Source organism: Anser cygnoides, chromosome Z (assembly GCF_040182565.1).
Source record: "Anser cygnoides isolate HZ-2024a breed goose chromosome Z, Taihu_goose_T2T_genome, whole genome shotgun sequence".
NCBI lineage: Eukaryota > Metazoa > Chordata > Aves > Anseriformes > Anatidae > Anser > Anser cygnoides.
Genome location: NC_089912.1, coordinates 22,339,046 through 22,351,442, shown reverse-complemented (window position 1 = coordinate 22,351,442; position 12,397 = coordinate 22,339,046).

Here is a 12,397-nt window from a genome sequence, read left to right as displayed (position 1 = left end):
GAGGGCGTTTTCTCACTGTGACACACTTGAAAGAGTAGAACATGCCCTAAGAATCTTCCAGTCATATAAAAAGTAGTCACCATAGACAAATGGCTGAGCAACAATTTACAGATGATTTTGACTCTTTTCTGAGATAAACAGAATTTGGGAATAAAACCAGAAGCACGTTTCATAATTAAATATATATATATATACAACAAAATGTATCTAACTAATTTATAAACTACAGAACAAAGTGCTGCATTCTATTCCTTCTATTCTCATCTCTTTCTGTAATTTTTTTGCATGTAAGTATTCATAAAGTATTCAGAAACAACCTCATTATCTGTAAGTATGATGTACAATAGAGACAGATAAAAAGCAAGGAGTTTTCTGACTGACTCTGCAGTTTTTCTTAAAAGCAGTGCACACAGCCTTTATGATTGAGAGAGAATTTTATTTTTCAGGATCAACATAAATAATAATTAGCTATAATATATAGGTCTAAGTTGCTAAGGATTGCCTGTACAACCTTCTATTTTCTTTACCCCTTTTCACTATCCATGTTGTTCTAATTTCTCTCATATTTTAAATATTGCATAAGTGAGTTAACACTCCTTCCCAAAGAATGCAGAAAGGACCCCCAGTGAATGACAGTTTTCCAGACTTACTTAGTTTATCCTCTTAAGAACAGGTGCTAACTTTTATTAGACCCTGAAGAAGAAATGAATTCCCATTTGCATATCTTCCAGTCTTGAAAACTGGCAAGGCCATCTACACAAACTTAATTTTCCTGTTTCGTTTGTTTACAAAGAATGCAGTCATGCAGACACTTAAGCACATGTTTGGCTTTATACACATGAATTGTCCCATTAATGTAATCTATTACTATTTTAAAAGAGAGCCAAGCATGAAATAATAATAATAATAATAATAATAATAATAATAATAATAATAATAATAATAATAATAATAATGTGTAGAATTCTCCAAAATGAATGCTACTATTATATTTTATAAATATAATTTAATGAACACATAATTTAAATAAATTAAGATTTAATTATTAGGCCTGCCTATATATTGAAGGAGTAAAGATATCCTAGTAATCTGGAACTCACTGTAAACTGGGTATATTCCTTGATATGGAGCAAATTTACACAATGTTATCAGTAATTCTGAATGAAACTAGAAGTGCCTTACAGAATATAAGTAACATGACAGAAGGTAAAGGCTATGCAAACAGAAAAGCACACTTTCAGCTACTTTTAGCTAGTACCTTTGTACTTGTTCACTAAGGGGAATAAAAAGAAAATATCTCTCTGAAAGATTTCTTAGATAAACAGCCAACTCTTCTTTCAGAGATCATAAAATGAACATGAAATTAAAACTGAAATATCACTCCAACCAAAGAAGAAATTTGAAACACAATATAAAATGTGAAAATTCTACTATAAAAGCAAGAGCAAAAATAAATAAGACAGGATAACCAATGTAACTAGAGTTTCCTTAGTTGGAGACTCCTGATGCAGCAGCATCTATAAATCCAAGTACATAACTAGCTGTCAAACAGCCTAACAAAGAAAGGGTCATGATAACAAGGATGAATGTTGGTAGCATATAGTGGAAATTCCAAATCAGATCAGAAAGCCCATGCCATTTCTGAGTAGGTGAAACAGCCGCCAAAGAGCACTAGATGATACTGTAATCAATGATCTATCTTCAATATCTATAAGCACTACTTGAGATTTGGCTATATACTTTCATTCTGGATGCTGATAATTTAAACAGAAGGTCTGTGTGAGGCTAGAGTTGATGTTCCAAAGTGCTTTAATAGTTACATTGTTGGTGTTAAGGCAAGAAAGCTTGTAATTGAAAACCAGTGAAGAAAAGAAGGCTTCACACACACACACACACACACACACACATGCACACATGCACACATACATTCTTTTTCCCCTCTGGAACCTCTAAAAGTCTGTCTTTAGATAAAATTTTGAAATGCTTAAGAATTATTTTCATGTGACTTATTTTTTTAACTGTTTTTAAAATGATCACGTACATTGCTTGAGCTATGTCAAAACGATACTGCCTTATGTTACAAAGAGCTTATTCTTTCCTCAATGAAATTCTCAATAGAACGTAGGTGAAATGAGTGGTTCCCATGGTTTTAACAAAGCAATGACATAAAATCTTGTTTTCTGTAGCTATTCATAATATCTTGAGGCAAAACAGATATTGAATATACATGACAACAACAACAAAAAATGTATTGCTATAATGTATATATATATATATACATATATATATGTATATATATATATATACAGCAAGACAAAATTTACATTTTGTCTTTATTCGTTAATACCACACCCAGTAACTGGAGGTACTGCAAGCACTCTGGGACAATTCTTTTGGACCTACTATAGCACAGAATATGGCATGTCTGGGATTAAATAGGATTTCTTTTTTCCTGGGACACTCACATAAACTGTGAATGGTTTTAGAACGTCTTTTCTCACAGAATCACAGAGTGAATGCTGTTGAGAGGGACATCTGAAGATCATCTAATCAACCCCCTTGCTTAAAGCAACATCAGCTACAGAAGGTTACTCAAGGCTGTGTCTCCTGATATGACTAATACTCCAGGCCTTTAATCTCCTTTGTGGGTTTTTGCTGGATGTCCACTGCATCCACATATCTCTTTCCCGGAGCACCCAGAACTGGACCAAGTACCTAGATGTGCCTCACCAGTGCTGAGTGGAGGGGAAGGATCACCTCTCTCTCTACCTGCTGGCAAAGTTCTTCCTAATGCAGCCCAGGCAGCTGTTCGTCTTAGCAACATAGGCACATTATTGCTCACAGTCTGTTCAGTGTCCTCTAGGACACCCAGGTCTTTTTCTGACAAACTCTTTTTCAGCAGGATGACCTTCAGCTTGGACTGTTTCTGGGGTTGATCTCCAAAAGGTGCAGGACTTTGCAATTTCCTTTGTTGAGTTTCATAGCTCTGTGGGGCCCTTGCTCTAGCTTTTTGAGGTCCCTCTGAATAAGAGCACAATCATCCGTGTCAAACTGTTCTCCTAATATTGTATGTTCTGCAAATTTGTTGAGGGTACCTTCTGTCCCGTCATCCAGGTCATTAATGGAGAAGTTAAATAGTGTTAGTCTATTATCAGACTAACAGACACATGTCCAGCTGGACTTCACACCACTGATTACAAACTTTTGAGCCCAGCAGTTCATCCAGTTTTCGGTCCACTTCACTGTCTGCTTGTCTAGACCATACCTAATCATTTTGTCAATGAGGATGTGATGAGAGACAGTTTCAAAAGACTTCTTGACCTTGTTTGCCCCTCCTATTATTACCCGTTAGTGATAATTCAGGGTGGCAGCAATGAAATTTCTGAAAGAAGCCTGAAGGCTATGAAAAGAGACTTCAGGGGACTGGGGCTGTTACTGGATGGAGTGGGTGCACAGGTAGTGTTTTCCTCTATCCCTTCAGTGGGAAGGAGGGATACTGAGGCCCAGCTGATTAATACATGGCTGAGAGGCTGGTGCCATCACAGGAATTGGGGTTTTTTTGATCATGGGGAGGTTTACTCAACACCAGGCTTGATGGCTGCCGATGGGTCCCACCTGTCCCAAAGGGGGAAATGGACTCTAGCCCGGGAGCTGGCAGGGCTCATCGAGAGGGTTTTAAGCTGGGTATGAAGGGGGACAAGGCAGAAATGAGGCTCAATAGAGATGAGCCTGGGAGAGCAGTCCCAAGGTTGAGAGTGAGGGTGATGGTACGACTCAAGTGCATCTACACCAATGCACGCAACATGTGTAACAAATAGGAAGAGTGTGAAGCCATTGTGTGGCAGGCAAACTATGACTTAGGCACCATTACTGAAACATGGTGGGACCGCTCCCATGACTGGAGTGCTGTAATGGATGGCTACAACCTTCCAGATGGGACAGGCAACTAAGGAGGGATGGTGGCGTGGCTCTCTATTTTAAAGAGTATTTCGATGATGTTGAGCTCGGGGTTGGGAATGAAAAGGTAGAGTCCTTGTGGATAAGGATCAGGGGGAAGGCCAACAAGGCAGACATCCTGGTGGGGGTCTGTCATAGACTGCCAAACCAGGATGAAGAGACGGAGGAGGCATTGTACAAGCAGTTGGAGGATGTCACTCAATCACCAGCACTTGTCCTCATGGGGGACTTTAACTTCCCAGATATACGCTGGAAATTCCATGCAACCCTGAGGAAGCAGTCTAGAAGGTTTCTGGAGTGCATGGAAGACTTCCTGACTCAGCTGGCTAGTGAGCCTATCAAGGGGGTGTCCCACTAGACCTGCTGCTGTTCATGAACAGTGAAGGACTGGTGGGAGATGTGGTGGTAGGGAGTTGTCTAGGGCAAAGTGACTATGACATGGTAGTTCTCTATTCTTGGTGAAATCAGGAGGAGTGTCAGGAAAACTCCTACCTGGGACTTCGGGAGGGCAGACTTTGAACTGTTCAGGACACTGGTAGGGAGGGTCCCTTGGGAGTCAGTCCTGAAGGGCAGAGGGGTCCAGGAAGTCTGGACACTGCTAAAGAAGGAAGTTTTAAAGGTGCAGGAGCAGGCTGTCCCAATTAACCGTCAGATGAGCTGGTGGGGAAGAAGACCAGCATGGTTGAACAAGGAAATTTTGCTGTGTGTCCAGGAGAAAAAGAGAGCTTATGTTCAGTGGAAGAAGGGGCAGGGAACTTGGGGAGAGTACAAGGAAGTTGCTAGCATGTGCAAGGCAAAAAATCAGGAAGGCCAAAGCCCAGTACGAGCTCAAACTGGCCGCTATGGTTAAGGATAGCAAAAAATGTTTTTATAATATATTAATGGCAAGAGGAGGGCCAAAGAGAATCTCCATTTTTTACTGGACGCAGGGGGGAACATGACAATTGAGGTTAAGCAAAAGGCTGAGGTTCTTAATGCCTTCTTTGCATCTGTCTTTACTAGCCAGACCGTTTATCCTTGAGGTACTCAGCCTCACAATTTGGAAGTCTGGGACGAGGAGCAGAAGAACCCCACAGTTCAGGTGGAAACAGTTAGAGACCTGCTGCTCCACCTGGACTGTCACAAGTCAATGGGGCCAGATGGGATCCACCTGAGGGTGCTGAGGGAGTTGGCAGATATCATTGCTGAGCCTCTTTCCATCATCTATCAGTGGTCTTAGTCATCCGGAGAGGTCCTGGATGACTGGAGACTTGCTAATGTGATGCCCATTTATAAGAAGGGTCATAAGGAAGACGTGGGGAAATACAGGCCTGTCAGCCTGACATCGGTGACAGTGAAGGTGATGGAACAGGTCATCTTGAATGCAATCACACAGCATGTGAACGACAGCCCAGGGATCAGGCCCAGTCAGCATAGGTTCATGAAAGGCAAGTCCTGCCTGACCAATCTCATCTCCTTCTACGACTGGATGACCCACCTGGTGGATAAGGGAAAGTCTGTTGACATAGTCTGCCTAGACTTCATCAAGGCCTTTGACACGGTCTCCCAGAGTACTTTCCTGAAGAAGCTGACAGCCCATGGCTTGGTCAGATACATTCCTTGCTGCGTTAAAAACTGGCTGAATGGCTGGGCCCAGAGTGTGGTTGTGAATGGAGTGAAATCCAGCTGGTGACCGGTCACCAGTGGTGTTCCCCAGGGGTTGATGTTGCAGCCCATCTTCTTTAACATTTTAATTGATGATTTGGATGAGGGAATTGAGTGCACCCTCAATAAGTCTGCAGATAACACCAAGTTGGGGGGAAGTGTTGATCTGCCAGAGGTTAGGAAGGCCCTGCAGAGGGACCTGGACAGGATGGGTCAATTGGCAGAGGCCAATGGGATGAGGTTCAACGTGGCTAAGTGCTGGGTCTTGCACTTTGGTCACAACAACCACATGTAAAGCTACAGGCTTGGGGCAGAGTGTCTGGAAAGCTGTGCAGAGGCAAAGGATCTGGGGGTGCTGATTGATGCTCACCTGAACATGAGCCAGCAGTGTGCCCAGGTGGCCCAGGAGACCAACAGCATCCTGGCTTGTATCTGAAATAGTGTAGCCAGCAGGGAGGTTATCGTTCCCCTGTACCCTGCTTTGGTGAGGCTGCACCTCGAGTACTGTGTTCAGTTTTGGGCCCCTCACTACAAAAAGGACATTCAGGCCCTGGAGTATGTCCAGAAAAGGGCTACAAAGCTGATGAAGAGCCTGGAACACAAGTCCTATGAGGAGCAGCTGAGGGAACTGGGGTTCTTTAGTATGGATAAGAGGAAGCTCACCTCTACAGCTACCTGAAAGGAAAGTGTGGGGAGCTGGGGGTCGGCCTCTTCTCACAGGTAACTAATGACAGAACTAGAGGGAATGGCCTCAAGTTGTGCCAGGGGAGGTTTAAGTTAGAAATTAGGAGACATTTCTTCTCAGAAAGAGTGATCAGGCATTGGAATAGGTTGCCTAGGGAAGTGGTAGCGTCACCATCCCTGGGAGTGTTCAAGGAAAGATTAGACATGATGCTAAGGGACATGGTTTAGTGGATGACATTGGTAGTAGGGTGATGGTTGGACCAGATGATCTTGAAGGTCTTTTCCAATCTTAATGAGTCTATGATACCATAATTCTAAGAATATCCACTGCGTTTTATGATCGTAGAAGTCTATCAAATTACTCATGCATGATTTTCCCATTGTAAATCCATGCTGACTTCTCTCAATGAACTTCTTGATCTTACGTTTCCAGTACTTATTCTGAAGACTACATGAAAGTTTAAGAACTTCACTTGCATAATTGTGATTAGTTCACAGTTGTTCAGACATGGACAATGTACCTCTTATTTGGTATTCTTATGCTTTCCAATCCCACATTAAAAGCATGATCTTTTTATATCGGTACGGAGACTTGTGGCTCAACAACAACAACAATAACAACCACAAAACAGAGCAGGATGAAGCCCAGAGCTGACTTATACTAATAGTTGACATTGGTATTGTTGTTTGAAGACTGGTTTTCTGTCTTTTCAAGCTGACTATATGTTACAGTGTATTCTTTCTCCCCTTTGCTGTAGAAGGTAAATTGTTAGTATGATGTGCTTGTCTATAGCTTAACAACTGAATCAGCAAAAGATTATGATCTCTTCCTAAAGTTATTTCCCTAATCAATATGGCAGTGCTCCTGAAGGTTCTTAACTGGGCTAGCAGCTAAATGTGGTGATGAGCAACATGTGATTGCATGATCACAACAACACAGGAAGTAACACTACAAAGAGGAAAATAAATATTTAAAAATTAGGATAAGTCCTGCATATATACCTATGGAGATGGTATTCATTTTAATAGTTCAGTTATTGCTGTGAATCTGTTCTATAAAAATACTGTCATGCCTTTGCTCTCTCCTTATCATTTAAAACAAAACAATAAAACTATCTTAATAATTATTTTCTATAACTATCTCTAACTGTGTACAGTTTATTTACAGACTGACTGCCAACCACAGATCAACAGTTTGGCATGAAGTAATGTTCTGCTTCCCTTTGTATTTGCTGACTTCTGAGGAGTCTTTCTTCCACAACAGACTTCCTTTCCTCCTGTGGTTTAATGCATTATTGAAAAATTCTCTGCCAATGCGGCCAAGTGTCTGTCAAGCATTTCCATTATACACTTTATTTGGGGTTCATAATTCAAATGTTCCCATTGTCTGAAGCTGAATTAACAGCAAGTTCTCAGCAAAAGAAAGGCTCCCATGCCCACTCTTAAATGCATCTTGTTTTCTTTTGAGAACCTAGAACATTCAGACAATTGTAAATTTTGTTTAATCACAGAAACATCCATTTTTATTGGATTTAAATAGTACTTCTGTATTCTTGAAACTCATACCAAGCTTTATTTTAAGAACTAATTCATAACTTTAGTCTTTAAATTGATCCAGATAGCATGGTTTGAAAAAAAAATTGGAAAAAAAAAATATATTTTTAAATAGAATTATTAATGCTTAACTCTTCATTTTTATTCCCAGAACCCCATGTTTCACCTTATAGATGGGGAAGAAATTATTCTGTTACAAGGCTTGTACAACCCGTTTTGCCATAAGGGTATTATTCATGTGATCTAGAGTCTCCCTCTGAAATGTTGTGTCACAGGTTTGCTGTTAAAGAGCACTGCTGTACTGCAAGAGTCTTCAGGTTTCTTTGCAATTGTGTGCCACTGTTTTAATGACCTTAGCACAGTGCTGCTATATTCCTAAAACAGTTCAATCTAAAGTGGGAACTTCAGTGACATCTGTCATTTACAGTCTCGCTTTTTTTAACATTCACAACAGTGGGTAAGATGTCACATAATGTATTACAACTTTACTTGGAAATGTGTGTTATAAAGGATTTGTGAGGTTTGAGGAAATGAGAGGGAGGAAACACTCTGCTGGGAATGAGAGTTTGTCACTTTGGTGGGTATCTGAGAAGTACAAAAAGAAAAGTTAGTTTACCTTTAATGTTTGACATGTGGACTTCTTTACAGGTGTTTGACCTGTTGGACACAAAAAGCAGAAGGCTAATAATTTCTAATCCAGGAACTCTGAAATTTTTCTCAATGTGGCCAGTATGTTTCTTCTGAATAGATGAAGTGTGACTATGAAAAGGTTGTCACTGGTATTATGCAAGCTATGCATGTTAAATTCAGTTGGAGAAAAGAAAAAGAAAAAAAAAAAAAAAAAAAGCTCTTGAGATGCTGTCATCATCCTTATTACTGAGCAGAATATGTATAGTCATAGCCTACAATCTGATATTTTTTGGCTCTGTCACTAGTTCTGTCTGTATATTATCTTTCTCTGTGACAGCAGAAGGTGCTGTCGAGAGGCTGAGGACTGCATTGGTTGTGTCCTCCACTGATATCAGCTCTGCTTTGCTGGAAGAACAGATGTTTTATTTTCTGGAGTAAACATAGAGGAGAAAAATCCTTCAAAGCCTTGATTTCAACTGGCTTTGTCTTACAGAAATCACTGTGCTCACCACGTTCAAACACACCTTTTTTGGTGATTCTCTTCTGAGTGGCCACTTGAAGTTTCTTGGTCTCTTTTCAGACACCTGACCTCTACTGATAAGACTGACAGGGCAAGAGACTTTCCAAAACCACAGTTTTGTAATGAAGACAAACTTAAGGCAAAAAGTTAGGTTTTGACAGGTATGACAGGTGAACTTGGGGTATGGGTGGTTCTTGCCTTCCCACAGGCACCAGTCGCACGTGAGGGTGGCATGCATCTCCCTGGGGACAGACAGTGAGAGTCGACTACCCATGGGAGTCTTCTCAAGTCTCAGAATTTGTTTTCACTCATCCAGTGTTATTTTAAAAAAAATTAAAACACATCAGAAGAAATAAACTGCTCAATACCTCTTTTTACTAAAGCTTGGGTTTCCTGTTGCAGAAAGGTCAGCATCTGTCTATCCCTCTGTTAGATAAGGATGTTGAACCCAGAGGGCATTTACACAGGTCTCCAAAATTCCAGGCTCTCATCACAACCAGGCATACAAGGAACATAAAAACCTTTTATTTCTTTTCTGTGGAAAATTGACTACAGCAATATATCACCATAACATTTTTTGCTTTGGGCAAAATGTGTGTTTATTGTTGCCAGAAAAGCTCTAGCTTGCTTTCATAAATGCAAGTGTGCGTGCATGTGGTCAGCTTTTGTATATGTTTGTATATAAACAGAAACAATAAGTATATAAACACAATGAGGCCAGATCTTCTAAATTAAATGTCATTTCCTGCAGTTCTTTTAATGGATGAACCTTTTCCACATGAAGATGAATTCAGACATTATATTTAAGCAGAGAGCAGAATATCACAGTCATTGTTACCGAGTAACAGACAGACACGTTGCTTTGGCATGAGAACGTCAATTGGTTCATTTAAAAGTTTTTGCCTAATCATAAAGATTAATGTTGTTATTTTCACTTGTAACTAGGGTTACCATTTTTGTTCTTTAATAACATTTTCAATATTTCATTTTGAAAAATACTTCATTTTGTTTCTCCAAGCAGTAAAGGAGGCCTTAGAAAAATACTTCATTTTGTTTCTCCAAGCAGTAAAGGAGGCCTTAGAGATACTCATGTGTGAAAAGAAAGGTGAGACAGATGTTTGTATTGAAAGTTGCTAAAATCTTGTCTGTAAGTAACACATTCAAATCTCTTGCTATAATAAGTGTGATAAAATGTGGATAATAGACATCAGACACCAGTTAATCATCAACAATTTAGGATCAGAATACAGTTTGGAGTAGGATATTGGTAACTCCTTATCTGCCACAATATCCCCACTTTCAAATAACAAAAAAGGGAGAGTAGAGGGCTCATAAACATAAGTTTTTAATTTATCTGAAGAAAAGTACAGTGTCAGGTGATTTCTGTGTGTGACATTTTGTCAAATGCTACAGGAATACAGTAATATATATATATATTTTATATATATATATATATATAATATATATATATCCTTTATATCCAGAAAGTCTTGTGCCTAACAGAAGGTAACTCTATTTGGCTCTAGTTCTCCTTGTGAATTTGCATATTAAAAAGTAGAAACTGTTTAAATGTATGTGATCATGATATATGTGATCCTCCAGCTTTTATGACAAGAAAACACATCGTCAGTCATTACTGTGTATTTTTAGACCTTCAGCAAGGCCAGTTTTCCAAAGCTTAAAGCAACTGACAAGGGAAATAAATTTTAAATGTGATTTTAATTTGTTGCTGCCAGCTCTTGAAATATAGCTGTTAACAGAGAGATGTCAATCAGTAGAACTCTTTCTGCTAGACAACTAATTTGTGATCCAACAATATCTTTATGAACAAATTTCAATGATGATACCAGGTCTTTCTTGTAATAATGTTCATATGTTGCAAGGATTGGTATATCAATAAATAATAAAAAAGGAAGTTTTCTTTTACAAACTGACCTGAAACAGCTATTTAAACAATTACAACCCAACTCAGACGTTGTAGCACACCAAATATATGTAGGCTAACGACTCCAGTGTATGACTATGGGATAGGAAACCCTACTGGAAGAAGATAGCTATGGAAGAGTTTTAGGGTGGCTGTGATAACTGTTGTGATATCTGAAGGAAGTAACACACAGTGCTGTGATTGAGCAGACTGAGAGAACCTTTAAAATTGTAAAAGAAGTAAAAGAGTATGAAGATGACCTAGGATCCAAATAACTAACTTCACATAAGGAAGCTTCAGGAGTTTATTTCCTTGAGGAGAAAACTGATGTAATTATTCTAAGTACTTAGCCTGATCTGAAGACCTCTCAGAAGGGTCAAATTTCTCAATCTGAGTGACAAAAATTTAACAAATTCCAGTGACTGGGAGAATGTAATTAAAATATTGGGTTCTGGCACTAAAAGGGGGGAAAGTTACTAAGTTTATCAGGGGAAAGTTGCTGTCAGGAATCTGGGAGCGTGTTTCATCTGAAATGATCTAGATGTGAATTTTAATGTTAAATATATATATATATATATATAAATTATGCATGAATGTCTAAGCTACACAGCATTAGTGGTTCCTTCTCATTTTGTTAACTTTGAATCTCTGAATTATTACATTGGCATTTGTTCATAGGCTTTAACTGTGCTCCTCAGCAACATCATAGAGCTTCCTGGCCTGCAGTAAAGTCAAAAGTCAGCTTCTAACACAGCTACTCAGATGGCCAGGAAGAGTTTTTGTTGTTGTTGTTGTTGTTGTTGTTATTTTGTTTCTTTGTTTTGTTTTGTTGTTGTTTTTCTTTCCCTGCTACATGACTGGCCAATTTTTTTTTCTGTCACCTTTTTCTGTCTTTTCCTGTCCTTGTGGAGGAAATATGCTAGACAAAGGAGGGCCAGTGGAGAAAGCAGATCACAGTTGTTTTGTCTTGTTCATGTATTAAGCATTAAACTGACCACTGTACTTTTGGACTGGAAGGAAATGCTTCTAGCACATTAATTGGTAGGGATTAGTAGGTCTTATTTGTGGTGGAGCAAACTTTATAAGTGGCAACAATGAATTCTTTACATTCTTTTCAGTTACAGGTATTACTGACTGTTTTTTTTTTTTTTGGGTGGTGGTTTGTTTGTTTGTTTGTTTGTTTTCTGTGTGTTCAAAAATAATGCAGAACCCAGAAAATCTCAATAATGTAGACCACAATAATGGTAACTCATTATGGAGTCGCCTATTAGATAAAGCCAAGGAAAAATTACAGTCTTCAGAAAATTAGACTGGATCACCTCCCTTGGAACTGCATGTACTTAATATGAATGTTATTTTATATTTTGCATCAGGAATCTTAACCTTTTTCTGGAAGGATAAGAAGTTTATAAGATAGTAGGTATATTCAAAGATGAAATATTAGAAACCTTTTTGCAATGGATTACTTACTTCTGTTGAGACAG